At 42.0% G+C, this 15,670-nt stretch overlaps 1 protein-coding gene across 5 annotated transcripts in view; it reads left to right on the top strand.

Annotated features, from left to right (window-relative positions):
* The first annotated feature begins 4,042 nt into the window (after positions 1 to 4,042).
* Positions 4,043 to 15,670, top strand: part of SNCAIP (synuclein alpha interacting protein) — a 230,953-nt gene continuing 219,325 nt past the window's right edge. For 2 of the 5 annotated variants that reach the window (XM_033929018.1, XM_033929012.1), the window contains exon 1: positions 4,043 to 4,160. The gene's annotated coding sequence lies outside the window, so the exon portion shown is untranslated. Of the gene's footprint in view, positions 4,161 to 4,655; positions 4,851 to 15,670 lie in introns of all 5 variants that reach the window. The other 3 variants (XM_033929013.1, XM_033929014.1, XM_033929016.1) reach the window with 3 other exon arrangements.

Below are 15,670 nucleotides of genomic sequence, written 5' to 3'. Positions count from 1 at the left end.
GAAGCAGAAAATGACAGAGGTACCCAATGTAAAAAAAAGGAGGAGATTTTTCAAGAAAGAAAAACGGTTAAAGCTAAATGACATTTAAATGGAAATAAAAAGACCAACAAAAGAAAAAAAAAAGGATAGAGACAAAGAGAAAGAGAAAAATGAAAGGAAAGGAAAGGATAAAGAAAACAATCAAAATGTACTTGGTCTTGGGGGTTGATCCTGGGCATGTATTCTCTGAAAGACAAGAAGACACAAAGAATCAGTTCTTAAAGAAAGCACAATTACCAGTTATTAATTATTGTAACAGTAAGGAGAGAAAATAAAACCTGTACTTATCTTATAATTTCTAATAACTCAAAGAATACTCTATTTGAAAAAGGTGGATTTATTGATATTTCTCCAGGAAAAAGAGGGGGAGGGGAGTAAAAGCTTTGTTAACTATATTCTAATTGTTTATCTAACAACAATATAAAGTTTGATGTTCATAATAAGGGTCAAACTGTTACATTAACAATATTGGTTCTTTAATTAGTTGCCTTATTACATCTCAGAGAAACTGCAATATTTGGTACCTGAGTTTAAAATCCATCTTAGCATAATTTCCTTATGCCCACTCCCTCCTGCTGCCACCTCCCCGTGAAGATCACGGTAGGAGGGATGCCCACTCTCTTCTGCTGGAAACCCCCCAGAAGATCACCAGCATCCCTCCTGCTGGTCATCTTTGCGGGAGGGGGGAGGCTTGTGTGAAGCGGGGGGATCGGTTTCCCTGCTGTGACCACTAAACTGATTGCAGCAGGGAGATTTCCTTGCCGCAATCAGCACAGCGGCAACACGATTCTCTAACCGGCACCTGTGACATGGATGCCGGTTAGAGAATTGGTGTGGTTAGGCGTCTGTCCATCAGAACAGACACGATTCTATATAGGACGCCCGTGTGCGATTCTCAAAAGCCACTTAGGCAGCTGCTGAGACCAGGCATCCTATACAGAATCTGGCCCTTGGTGTCTATCTATTTTAGGTGCCAATTACAGAATCTGGCCCTTAGTGAGAACAATGTAGGTGTGCTAACTGGTTAGTGCAGGAAAGTCTATGCTCCACTCCACTCTGCCCCCTGAAAAAAATGTTTGAAAATATTTAATTTGATTTTAATACTTGATATACCGCTAAAAACTAAAGTGATATAGTGGTTTACAATTCTAAAAACAGTTCATTATAACAAGTTACAAACTTAACAACAGCTCATTATACAACAACAATTATTATTATTATACTAATTATACTATCTCATCCGTTGAATCCACTCCAAATAGAATAATCACCTAACTGCAACCCTCATTTTCAAAACCACTCATTAACAATATTAAAAACCTCAATAAATAGCTGTTACCCATAGCATTCTGACTCTCCTTACTTGCATACAGAAACATAGAAACATGACGGCAGATAAAGGCCAAATGGCCCATCTAGTCTGCTCATCTGCAGTAATCATTATTTCTCTCTCTGAGAGATCCCTTGTGCCTATCCTAGGCCCTCTTGAATTCAGACATAATCTGTTTCCACCACCTCTTCCGGGAGACTGTTCCACGCATCTACCACCCTTTCTGTAAAAAAGTATTTCCTCAGGTTACTCTGGAGCCTATCACCTCTTAACTTCATCCTATGCCTTCCCATTGCTTTGTTTCCTTTCAAATGAAAGAGACTCAACTCATGCATATTTATATTAAGTAAGTATTTAAGCATGTCTATCACATCTCCCTTCTCCCACCTTTCCTCCAAAGTATACAGATTGAAATCTTTAAGTCTGTCCCCATACGCCTTATCACGAAGACCACACACCATTTTAGTAGCCTTCCTCTGGACCAACTCCATCCTTTGTATATCTTTTTGAAGATGCGGCCTCCAGAATTGTACACAATAATCTAAATGAGGTCTCACCAGAGTCTTATACAGTGGCATCAATGACTCCTTTTTCCTACTGGCCATACATTTCCCTATGCAACCCAGCATCCTTCTAGCTTTCGCCGTCACCTTTTCAACCTATTTGGCCATCTTAAGATCATTACATACAATCACACCCAAATCCCGCTCTTCTGTAATGCATATAAGTTCTTCACCCCCTAAACTGTAATGTTCCCTCGGGTTTTTGCAGCCCAAATCCATGACCCATATTGTTCATTCCACAATATAAAAGTTTTCAGTAAAAAGCTAAGTTTTCAATAGTTTATGAAAACCCAAGTAACTTTCCATAGATCACAATTCAATTGGCAGCTTATTCCACAAGTTAGGTTCAGCATAGCAGAATGTTCTTTTCCGTGTTCCAGTAAATCTCACATTATCAAATGCTGGTAATTGGAGCAGGTTCTTCTAAGATTAACGAAGAACACGTGTTGGAGCATATATACTCAATTTATCTGACAAATACTCTGGCACACTCCACTTCAAAGCTTTAAACACCAAACATAAAATTTTTAAAGATATAAACTGGGACATTTTTTGGCCCCAAAATCCTGGTTTATATTTGGGCCAGAGCCCCCATCCCAGAATTATTGCAGGCCACCGCCAGGCTCTGCACCCTGTTCCCCCTCCCTGACCTGTCCTTGTACCTCCTCTGCCAATCTCTGATGGCCCAGAGGTGCAGCGGGCAGGAGCGAGCTTTTCGCGCTCCTGCCCCGCTGCTAATCCAGTCAGAGGTGGCTGCCACAAGATCGGGTTTCTTCAACTACTGAGCAGCACTGAGCGGCTTCCTGACTGGCTCCCGTGAATGTATTGTTAATGAGCACAAACCCTATTAATGCTGTGTTAGGTGCAGATTAACATCTAATACAACTTAGTAAAAGGGCCCCTAAATTGGCTTAACATGTGCTGTCAAAGTAACATGTGGAAAGTAATTTTACAACTGAATAATAATCAAACCACATTTCTAGTTTATAAAGACAAGTTATATGTTTAGCTGCTTTTATAAGACAGGATCCTACAGTGGTGTAAGGGTGAGTAGTGCCCAGGATGGTGGTGTCCCTTCCCTGCCCTCTTCTCCGCCTTCCCGATCCCTCAGCTGCCCCCTTTCCCTTCCCTGGCAGGGGCAGAAAGGAGCAGGGGTGGAGAGGAGGACGGTTGCCGGCACCCCTACCAAGACCACGCCTGGGGTGGACCGCCTCCCCTCTCCCCTTACTACAGCACTGGGCTCCTACAATAATTCCCAGCACTGCACAAATGTTCTCACACAGAGTTACACTGATCCAAGAAAGATGCAACTAGGAGCATACATTCTAATGCAGGTATGTGACTAATTTATAAAATAAAATAGAACATCTCCACTCAAATCAAGGCCATGGGAGCATCTACAGGCAGACTTCTTAAAAAGTACAGTGCACACACTCTTGTTGGAACATTATAATTCCATATGCATATACAGCCACACAATTTTATAAAAGATTTCCATATGTAGAAATATGCCTCACGCATAGAAAATACTTTGTGAAATGTATTTTCAAATGGTTCCAATGACAATTATTTTTCAAAATCGCATCAACAATAAAATAAAGCTACAGAAACAGCAAGTCTTGCATTTACAGATTCTTCAGAGGCAGTAAGCTTGAGAACCTAACAATGCACACGGCTATGTTGTTATAATGGAACTTATGCACGCATACCCGCGTGAGTAAGCTTAGCCGCAACCGTGTAGTCTCAGGCTAGGAGATCCTTTGCAGGCTCCTGAAACCCTTTATTTGACTCAAGTGCAGCTCCCGTACGACCCCCCCCCCCTCAACTCTGGGCAAACAAGGTGAAAGCCGACCCAATATGTCAAAGCCGGGGAAAGCATGCGCTGAACACCTCATCTCACCCCCCCCCTCACCATCTCTTTTTTTTCTGTCTCTCTCTCTCTTATTCCCCTTCCCCATCTCCAGCATCTTTCTCATCCCGCCGCTCTCCGGCACCTCTCCTTCTCAAACTCTTCTCCCCAACCCCCCACCTCCTACCCTCAGCGTCTCCGGCAACGGCCGCCGACATTCGGGCAGATCCACGGCGAAACTTTTTCCTGCTGCCGGGAAAGAGGAAATGACATCAGAGGGGGGCGGGACGCGGCGGAGGGAAAGCTGAGCGGTGGATCGCGAGCAATCTGCCCGAGTCGCTGCTGCTGCTGCTGGAGACGTTGGAAAGCGCCTTTGAAGGTAGGACGGATGATGAGGCTTGACAATGAGAAAGAGCGAGAGAGAGATGCCGGACCGCGGACGGGGAGGAGAGTAGAAGATGTGCTGGAAAGGGGAAGAGTAGAATGGATGCCAGACCGGGGGAGGGTGTGTGTGAAATGTGGCAGAGATGCCGGACCGCGGACGGGGAGGAGTAGGGGTGGGGGAGACATGCTGGACCAGAAAGAATAGAAAGAAAGATGCCAGAAAAAAAAAAGGGGGGGGGCGGAGGGGTATAAATGAAGGAGAGATGCTAGACCGCGGGAGCGCCGAGTCCCCCTGTACGAAGAGGCAGATGCGTGGCACTTGGTATCTCTCTGAGCGTAGGGCGGTTGGGTGCCTGCTTTTGTCGCGAGCTCGTCCTGGTTCGAAGGAGATGCTTCGGGTCTCTATAGTAACGGCGCGCGAGCTGGCTGGCTGGCAGGCAGGACGTCTGTGTTCGCGGTTTGAGACCTGTCCGCTTTTGCCCCCTTCTAGGCTCCTCCACCTTTAAGCCGCAAATGCCGGGCTCGGAGATCTTGGGCAAACGCCTAGCGTGCTCTCTGTTGCGGTGAGAGAAACAACATTGGCACCAAGACAGGTTTCCACAGGAAATGCTTTTCCTTTCTTTGCCTGAACTCTCTTCTCGTGGACGAAGCTGCTTAGGAAAACACATTGTTCTCACTTTCCAAGGTCTGGGCAGAAAGGCAGCTCCAAGCCATTTTCCGTGTACGATTCTTCCCCTCCCTCCCCCGTTTCATGCTATTCACAGGCTGATTACAGTGAGAAACTAATATGAAACCGTTAGATGTGGAAGAGTACTTGCTTGCTTCCTTTTTAAGAAATTGCCAGCTCTGCACTTTGCGGCTCGCTTTTAAGAAATTGACAGCTATCCATCGCTACAGGAGCACAGTAGCTCCCAGAGGATTAAGTTTTTGGTTTTGTGAGGGGGGGGGGGGGGGCTTCCTAAAATCCTGCTGATTTTATACTTTACTGAAAAGAGAAATGACTGATGAATGAGTTTTGCTCCCTTAACACTTTAGTGAGCAGGATTTTGGTGCACTGTGTTCTGTGCTGGATTCCTAAAATGTGTTACTTGGCAGGTTCTGTTTATAATGCCCATAGGTAAAGGGGCCTATATTTCAGAATGATTGTAAGTGCAAAACAGTACAAACTACACCACCCTGGACACAATAAAGGAACTTGCTCAATATTGGGGGTGCTCATAGAGCTGGTTCCTATGCCCATAGAAATTGAGTTTTGTATAAGAGCTGACCTAAGTTGTGACTGTGGAATAACATCCAAAAGATTTGCTCATAAAAAGAATGTTAATTTCTGATTTCTTGTTTCTACCCATTTGAGAAGAATTATGGGGTCCTTTTACTAAGGCGTGCTAATTGATTTAGCGCGCACTAAATGCTAAGGCGCCTATTATGGGCATCTAAGCATTTAGCGCATGCTAATCTTTAGTGTGTGCTAAATCAATTAGCGTGTGCTAAATCGGTTAGCACACCTTGAAATCAACCTTAGTAAATGTCTGCTAGTACTTTTATTTGAAATTCTGTCACTGGCTTTTACTAAACCACGGTAGAGCTTCTTTCAGCAGGCCAGCGAGGTAAATATGCCAATGCTTATAGGAACTGATTGAGCATTGGAGCATTTACCTGGCTGACCTGTGGTAAAAATCTCTACCACGGTTTAGTAAAAGGAGCCCTGTGTGTTTTGCTATTTTGGATTGAACGGAGTGCTCTTATCCATGTGGTTTGTTGACCTGATGCAGCCCAGTAGTTAGATGAAATGTAACAACATTGGCTCTTTTATTTGATGCCTCCTTTTAATACATATATGTTCTTATCTACACCTGATGATCTGCTGTAATCTCTGCACCTTTGGACCATTTTTCAGATCCTGATTACCTCTGTTAATGTTCCTCTTTATGAACAATTACACTTGCTCCTAAGTAGACATAAATGTCCGTGGCTTCAGTCTATAAGCCATGTTGCTTTTCTCTTACTAATGCGACTATTTTATAAAATAGCCACTGTTGCTTTGCTCTTACTAATTTATAAGGACACATAGGCACCTACTTAGCCTTCAGTCATATATACTGCCTATGGAGGTTATCTAAGTGGTTTACAATCAGTACTTGTTATAAAATATACAGATTTGGAGACATCTTCAAAAGAACAATCTAGATAGAGTTTGACCAGAGGATTGCTCCAAAAATGGTCAGCAATCTTCATCATAAACCATATAAGGACAGATCTGTTTGTTTATTGTGTTACTTGATATACTGCAAAAATCCAAAGTATCAATGTGGTTTCCAGTAAAATCATAGAAGGAAAGGAGTTTCAAGGAAAGGGAAAAAATAGCCAATGCAGAGATTCTCTATATTTCTAAAACAAACAGGAGAAGAAAATTCTATAAATGGCACCCAAATTTGGGTGCTGATACAAATTGATGTTAAGCGCTATTCTATAAACAATGCTCATAGTTTGTGCCATTTATAGAATAGCGTTTGGTGCCAGGATCTGCACTCAGTTTGGGGTGAGAGGATTAAATTTAATTAATTAATTTTAGTATTTATAACCACTTATAGGCTAAGTGGTTTACATTCAGGTACACTAACCTGGTGTAAATTCTCATGTCTAATATGAATCTCTCTTATTCTATAACACTGCATGCAAATTCCAGGAATGGCTCTGATTTGCCCATGTCCCTCCTATGGCTACATACCCTATTCTGTTCCCAGTGCCTAAATATATGTGTAAATTTAAATGAATAATAATTAGCACCAATAATTGATTATTAGTACCCAATTATCAGCACTATTTGGCTCATTTGTCAGTTTAAATTGTGTATTCGGATAGTAAGCATGCCCAAATTTGCATGCACCATTTTGAGTGCCATGTAGAGAATTAGGGTAATTAGTCGTTTAAACATGTATAGCCTGTGGGAAAGGAGTGAAAGGGAAGTTATGATAGGTGTTCAAATACCACCAAGGAATAAATTCCCTTTAAATGTAAAGGAAGCTTTAGAATACAGATCGAAGGGGCAGCACTCAGAATAAGCCTAAGGGAATACTTCTTCACAGAGAAGGTAATGGATATGTGGAATGATCTCCTCTTGGAGGTGGTAGAAACAAGAATAGAGTTGGAGCTGAAAATGGCATAAGACAAGCACATTGGTTTGGTGAGGGAAGGGAATGCTGAGCTAGATGTGAGGATGGGTGGACTGGATGAGTATTATGGCCCTTATTGGCTGACATGTTATGTATTTCTTTGAAGATGGGAATAACAAAGAAGTTATTGTTTTAGATGGCCCAGGATTATTGTTACAAGACATGTAGCTGTGCTCAGTAATGGAAAAATCTGAACAACACACATTTATATAGAGAAATTAATGACTGAAATATACCCCCTCTTTTACTAAGGTGCACTATGCTTTTTAGCGTGCAGTAAATATTAGTGCACGCTAATCACGCACTAAACGCTAACGCGTTAGCGGTTAGTGCATGCTTTGATTTAGCGCGTGCTGAACGTGTGCTAAAACGTTTAGCACACCTTTGTAAAAGAGGGAGATAGATTGTGGTTTAATAGGCAGATTTGATTTTTGCATTGTTTTTGTGGCTCATCATTAAGAACATAAGAACATAAGCAGTGCCTCCGCCGGGTCAGACCATAGGTCCATCCTGCCCAGCAGTCCGCTCCCGCGGCGGCCCAAACAGGTCACGACCTGTCCAAATCACCAGAAGGGGCCCCCATGCCATTCCTATTGAGTCCTATCTTCCCATCAAAGTCCTAGCCCTCCGGTCTTGCACATGCACGACCTGGTCGGGTTTCTATACTTATTTTCTGGTTAGCTTTCTCAGTATCCCACGATCCCTTTATCCCTCAGGAATCCGTCCAGTCTCTGTTTGGGCATGACAACACATTTGGATCAGTCAGCAAATGTTCATGTGGTCAGCAGCTACAACAGTATGTTTTACATTTACTTGTTGCTGGAGTTATTTAGCAACAAGTGACAGATAATAATTAGTAAGACTTAAAGTGGCATCTAACAAATAAGTTATGTGCCTAATTGACAACGGTTAGGCAGAGACATTTCTACCAGCCATTGAGCTAGCATGAGTGCTTGCACCTAAAGTTAGGTGCGTGGCTGTGGAGTTGCACTAAGAATCTATATCTATAACAATAATTATTTGCATAATTGCCAATATAGAATTTGTGCTTAGCATATAGCACCCTGGCGCCTAACTTGACGGCAGGAGGGATGCCCAGTCCCTCCTGCCAGAACCCCCACGCCCACCTTCCTGAACATCGCTGAACCTGCCAGACCTCTCCTCCATGCCCCCAGACCCCATCAGCCCCCCAGCCTCTCCTACCTTAAAATTTTGGCTGGCTAGAGGCATCCTTCCTGCCTTCAGCCAGGTGGGCCCGCCTTCTCACGAACAACAGGCCTGCCCCTTTCTGGTGCATTATGAGATACACCAGGGTGGTGCCTTAGGCCCTGATTAGCCCAGGCTCTTAAGGCCGTAGGAGGGGCCTTAGGCACCTAGACCAACTGGAATGTTAGGCCCCATTCGCAGTGCATTCTGGGATGTACTGGGAGTGGCGTAAGATTCTTACCTGCTAAGCCTAATAGAAGACCAGTCCACAACTACCTCCAACATATCCTCATGGTGCACTACCAAACAAGTACCCAAATTCCAAAGCTCCACCACCACACTATGGGATAGCTACCCTCATTACTAAACTGAACGCAACCAAAGCCAAAATCCTCTGCCCCCCCCCCCCCCCACACACACATCTATAAACAGCTCCCAATAGCATTGTCTTGCCATGTGGAGCTAAAATAGATAGTGAAGAATCCTCCAAAGTACTGGGTGTTATACTGGACTCCACACTATCCCTCAAACTGCAAATCACAAATCTCTGGAAAAAAATATTCTCCATGAGACAGGTGAGACTCAAGCCCCTACTTCCATGAATGACACTTCACCATACTAGTATAAATGTTAATTTGATCACAGCTTGATAATGTAACTCTCTCTACACAGTCATCAACACAACACTGATCCACAAACTACAACTAATCCAAAACACAGCAATTAGACTTATTTACAAACTATAAAAAATGTGACCCATTCTTCACATATCTTAAACAGTTCCATTGACTTCAAAATCTCTTGCATAATTTTCCACATCCTGCATGGAAACTCTGCCTTACCACTCATAAACCTATTCACTTCCTCATGGTCCATGTATAAATGTAGTTTCAACATTATGTTTGCGCATACTATCACAAAGACATGGAACAACCTCTCAACAATCATCAGATCTGAACCGAACTACCTCACGTTCCGAAAAAAAAAACTAGACTTATCTCTTTGACACCATATTTAACACAGAAAATGACCCTTGAGCCTACAAACACCTTGCTATCAAGTTTCCAAGTATATTAGTTTTTAATATCCCGACCATCAAGCAAATGTCTGGCCGGTTAACAATGTTTTGTAGAGGCTAAAAAATATTATAAAATAATGTGAACGTATATGACATAGACTAGACAAACTGGAAGGTGAGGAAAATAAGGGAAGGAGGGGAGAAGTTACATAATTTAGTAAAGAAGGAGAAAGTGGGGAGGGGATAGAACGTGAGGAATAGGGTAGCATTGTTGTGGCAGATACTTATTCGCAGTAATAGGCAGAAAAAGGGAGAGTGGGAAACAAATAGGAGAAAGATTTAAGAGAAGAAAGAGAGTGATTTAGATTCAACCGAAGGCATCTTGAAATAAGAAAGTCTTTAAGACGGTCTTGAATTTGATTAGATTTTGTTCGTCCCGTAAATATTGTGGGAGAGAGTTCCATAGTGTGGGTGCAGTTACTGCAAAATTGGTTTTTCGGGTGTAATAGAATTCTTTTAAAGAAGGAATGAAAAGGAGTTTTTGGTCAGAGGATCTTAAAGTACGAGGGGAGCATTGTGGAATTAGTAGTTTATCAAGGAATAGTGGTTGATGGAAAAGTTTAATTTTAAAGGAGAGTAAGATGATTTTGTAGGTGATGCGATGTGTGATGGGGAGCCAATGAGCCTCTTTAAGAAGAGGAGTAACATGTTCAAATTTACCTCAATGATACTACACACACCCGTCATCCACGTGATCTTGGTCTAAGTTACCTTCACCTTCTAACTTGCAGCACCACACTTTCAACAATACTAGCTTATCTCTTCAGTATTGTAATGTATCTCCTGTAGCATCCATTGTATTGTACTAACTTTATCTCCTTAATTTATTCTGTAAATCTCCTTGAACCTTTTTAGGCATAGTATGATTCATAAATCCCAAATTAGATTAGATTAGTCATACTGGGGAACAGGGAGCCTGCGTACAGAAAATAAAAATCTGCAATGACTTTTTTTGAGAGCTAGAACCATATCTATAGAGACATTCTTCAATGGGATTTCATGACCAAATTTTTCCATTTGATGCTCAAGGAGGTAAATTTCCTGAAATACTGTCACCATGACCAGTTTATCTTCAAAAGGGAGGATGAAATTTTTGTGCAGAATGTTTTAGATTTTCTGGCCTTCGGAAAGGACAATCCATTTTCTAAGGAAAAGAAGAGAAGGCCGCTTTGATTTTCAAAAGTAGTAGCTGAAAAGGTAAGGAATAAAAGGTTAGCTTTCATAAACTACAAAACGATCACAGAAAGAGGAAGCACTACACTACTGGAGCTGATTCTGAGTGCCTGTTTTATAAAGAATCATTGTTCCCTTATAAAATATAACTAAAAACCAGCAATACCTAGGTGGGAAAAATACTGTAATGGATGCATGAATCTCTTAGAGGAAATACTTACAAATGAATGTTAGAAAAAAAAGGGGCTATCTTATGAAGGGGTAACCTTTGAAGTTTTGCTTTACTTTGACTTTCCAGTTCTCAACAACTCCTCACTGACAGTTATATGATATAAAAAGATATGTTTAAGGAAAACAACTTTTTAATGTCCTAACTTACCCCCTATTTTACTAAGGTGCGCTAAGCGTTTAAGCTCTAAGCGTTTAGCGCGTGCTAACCACTAAAGTGTCCATAGACTAACATGCATGTGTTAGCATTTAGCGCATGGTAAGTGCACGCTAAAAAGCTTAGCGCACCTTAGTAAAAGGAGCCCTAAATATTTGTGTGTAGCTTTTAGCTATAAATTCCTTTTCTCAGGCTAGAATAAAATGTTGCTAGTCCAATCTGTTTTTAAAGTTTATTTTAGTAAGTGCACTAACAAGACAACAACACTTTTTTATAAGGGTAATTTTATACAAGAGTGCTTATGTGTAAAAGAGGTTAACTAATTCTAAGGCCCTCTTTTACTAAGGTGCGCTAACTGATTAGCGCATGCTAAACGCTATCGCATGCATGTTAGTCTATGGACGCGTTAGCATTTAGCGAGCGCTAATTGGTTAGCACACCTTAGTAAAAGAGAGGGTAAATCTCTCTCACAAAATATTTTAAAATGATTCAGGGATTGGAGATTTCTCAAGTACAGTGCTCCCCTGCGAATTCACAGTCCGTTATTCGCGGTCCCGGTCATTCATGGTATTTTCCAACCACAATTGACCGGGCAGTAGAGGGCAGCCGGAGAGGCAGGAGAGGACAGCCGGAGCGCCGGCGAGTGAAGGAAATCACTCACATTATGGTCCGACCGCCTCTTCCTGTACTAAAGTCGGGCCTCACCACTCAGGAGCTGCTTTGACACACAGCTGATTGCCTCTTCCCTTGAGTGGCAACCCTCCTTCCCACCGCCCAACCCAACATGCTGTCTCCCCATACACCATCTCATCCTCCCATCCAGTATATAGCACCTTTCCTATCCCTCCCTTTCTGTCAGGTCCAGCAGCACTTCTCCTTTCCTTTTACCTTCCTCCTGTCCAGCAGTACCCCTTCTCCCTTCCCTGTTCCCCCTGTCCAGCAGTACCACTTCTCCCATCCCTGCTCCTCCTGTCCAGCAGTACCCTTCTCCCTTTCCTCCCTCCGTGTACTTCTAGACCAGGGCCCCCTCCCTGAAAGCCTGGTCCCCCCAAAGGCTTCCCCCCGGACTTCCTGCTGTTACCACAGCCTGCAGAGAGGATCGCCGGTGCTCTAGCGATCTTTGCAGGCTGACACCGTCCTCAGAAGCACGCTCCCTCTGACACGATCCTGTCCCTGACATCTGAGGATGGTGTTAGCCTGCATTGATTCTGTAGAGCACCAGTGATCCTTTCTGCAGGCTGCAGTAAGAGCAGGGGAGAAGCTGGAGGATGCTGCAAAGAGCGCCAAAGCACTGAACAAGGTAAAACCAGGATTCTCAGCTCTTCCCAACTGACCCCCCCCCCCTTAAAACAGGAGCGGCAGCGCTGCTACTCCTGCTTTAGGAAGGCATGTGGAGGAGGGTCAGTCCCCGAATTGGCCAGGCCGTTGTTTTTAAAAAAATCTAATTTATTTGAATCGATTCACCCGAAGTGAATCGGTGAATCGATTCAAATCAGAATTCAGGCAGCACCACTCCCTATTGTGAACAATATACATATTGGCTGTTGATCGGCTTTATTCTATGAATCAGAAAGGATAGGAAGAATGTTCATGGCATGAAACTTGTGGGACCATAGACCAAGTAAGTGGCCTCAGCTTATATTTTGCTTGGCAGTATTTGATGGTGAAGGTTTAAAATGCTTATTTGGAGGTTAAGAAGGTGACAATTTGTGGCGTAGCAGGAAATTTACTGCAGTAAGTGAATGAAACCAGTGTTTCTTCATGGGGAAAATAGTTATGGGGCTTCATTTATGAAAGGGTTTTGTCAGTGGGCTTTCAGGCTTCCTTGGATTTTTTTCACCATGGTCCCGATCACCACTTAAGTGCCTCTGTAGACACCTGCAGTTGATAGGTAAGCCTGGATATCAAATGAAAAATAAACATATAAAATACCCCCTATTTTACAAAGGTGCGCTAAGCTTTTTAGCTGGCGTTATTCTAGAAGTGTACCATGCGGTTTAGCGCGTGGTAATTTTGTGCGTGCGCTAAAAACGCTAGTGCACCTTAGTAAAAGGAGCCCTAAGTTTTTAACAAGTTTCTAAATTTAGTACAAGAAGATTCACTGTGTAAATCTATTGGGAAAGAGTTACATAAATAGGGTATAGATAAAAAAAAAAGCAGAATTACACATAGAGATTAATCTCATCAGGTGGACTGAGGGCAAAGACGGTTGATGACTATTAGAAGAGTGCAAATTTCTAACAGGTCTATACGGGAAGCTAAATATGCAGGTTGTCCTGTCCTTAATGCTTTAAAAGTTAAAGTCAGAGCTTTATGCATTAATCGGAATTTCATCGGGAGCCAATGAGATTCTTTCAAAAGCGGAGTAATGTGATCATATCTACGAGCATTAGTTAACATCCTAATGGCAGTATTCTGTACAGTTTGTAATTTTTTGGGAGCAATTTTTAGAAAACCTGTTTAAATGATATTGCAGTAATCCAACTTTGAAATAACCAATACATAAATCAAAGATTCACAGCAAGTTTTATCTATATAAGGACATATCAATCAATGCTAACATTTACATGCTAAATGCACATAAATGCTTAGAAAAAAGGAATTTATGCATGTACCTGTGCACATATGCACATAACTGGCCAAATTCTACCTAAGTTCTGATGTGTAAAATGCGTGTTTAACTCTTACATAGCATATATTTGCAACAGGGAGTGTTCATATAAACAAAGCTTGGGCTGAGCATGGGTAGGATTCATACTCAACATATATAACATAGGAAAAGTTCAGTGCATATCTCCAGCAGTAGTACAAAAGAGGTGGGATGAGGACATTCCTAGGTTGTGACTGTAAAATGTGTGTTCACTATGGGGTAGCTTCTAGAAAAGCTATTTTTTATTAAAGTTTGAAAACAATAACATCAAATAAACCCAACATTCTCAGTATGTATCGTGACTCTTTAATACATTGCATCCGAGAGCAGCAAAACCTCACACCCTGCCAAAGCACAAATCTTGCAAGAATCCGAAACAAGCTCAAGCTCTAAGTGATAGAGGAAGAGTGAAGAAGGCCCATAAAGTTCAACCTGCCTCTTCCTTCTTACCATACAGGTCCTGTGTTTTTTGTGGTTTATAAAGTCTCTATCTCCTCATGGCTGTAAGCTTGGCCATTAGATAAACATAGTTTATTATGACAATAATTTGGTGAACAGTCAGAACCTAGAATTGAAACATAGAAACATGACAGCAGATAAAGGCCAAATGGCCCATCCACTATCTTCTCCTCTCCCTTAGAGATCCCACATATCTGTCCCATGCTTTCTTGAATTCAGACACCACCTCGACTGGGAGATTTATCCACTCATCTATCACCCTTTCTGTAAAAAGGTACTTCCTCAGATTACTCTTGAGCTTATTACCGATTAACCTCATTCTATGCTCTCTCACTCTGGAGTTTCCTTTCAATTGAAAGAGACTTGCCTCATGTGTATTTATGCCATTTGAATATTTAAACATCTCTATCATATTTCCCCTCTCCTGCCTTTCCTCCAAATTATACATAGTGAGATTAAGTTGGTCTCTGTACACCTTATGACTTAGACCATCAATTATTGTAGTTGCCTTCCTCTGGACCGACTCCATTCTGTTGATACTTTTTGAAAGTGCAATTTCCAGAATTGTATACAATATTCTACATGAGGTCTCACCAGAGTCTTGTACAGGGGCATCAGTACTTTTTACTACTGGCCGTTCCTGCCCCCCTATGCACCCTGGTATCTTTCTACCTTTCACTGTTGCCTTTTCAACCTTTATAGACACCTTAAGATCATCACATACTATCACACCCAAGTCCTGCTCTTCTTTTGTGCACAAAAGTTCATCACACCTTAAACTATACCATTTTTTTCAAATTTCTGTAGCTCAAATGCATTATCTTGCATTTCTTAGGAATAAATCTTAACTTCCAAATTTCAGACATTCTTCAAACTTCCTCATGTTTTCCACACCTTCAGGGGTGTCCACTCTATTGCAGATCTTGGTATCATCCATAAAGAGGCAAATCTTACCAGTCAGCCCTTCAGCAATATTGCTTACAAAAATGTTAAAAAGAACCAAACCTTGAGGCACACCACTGGTAACATCCTTTTCCTCAGAACAATCTCCATTGACCACTGCCCTCTGCCTCCTTCCACAAACCAGTTCCTGAATCAGTCTATCACTTTGGTACGTATCCTGAGGGCACTGTTTATTTATTAGATGCCTGTGTGGGACACTGCCAAAGGTTTTGTTAAAATCTAAACACACCTCATCTAGCACTCTCCCTCTATCCAATTTTCTAGTCACCCAGTCAAAGAAATTGATCAGATTTTTCTGACAAGACCTTCCTCTAGTGAATCCATGTTGCCTCGGGTCCTGTGCAATCCACTGGATTACAGAAACTGCACTACTCTGTGTTTTAAAAGCATTTCCATTAATTTTCTTATCACAGAAATT

This window comes from Geotrypetes seraphini, chromosome 1, assembly GCF_902459505.1.
Source record: "Geotrypetes seraphini chromosome 1, aGeoSer1.1, whole genome shotgun sequence".
Lineage (NCBI taxonomy): Eukaryota > Metazoa > Chordata > Amphibia > Gymnophiona > Dermophiidae > Geotrypetes > Geotrypetes seraphini.
This window is presented reverse-complemented; position numbering and strand designations above follow the sequence as displayed.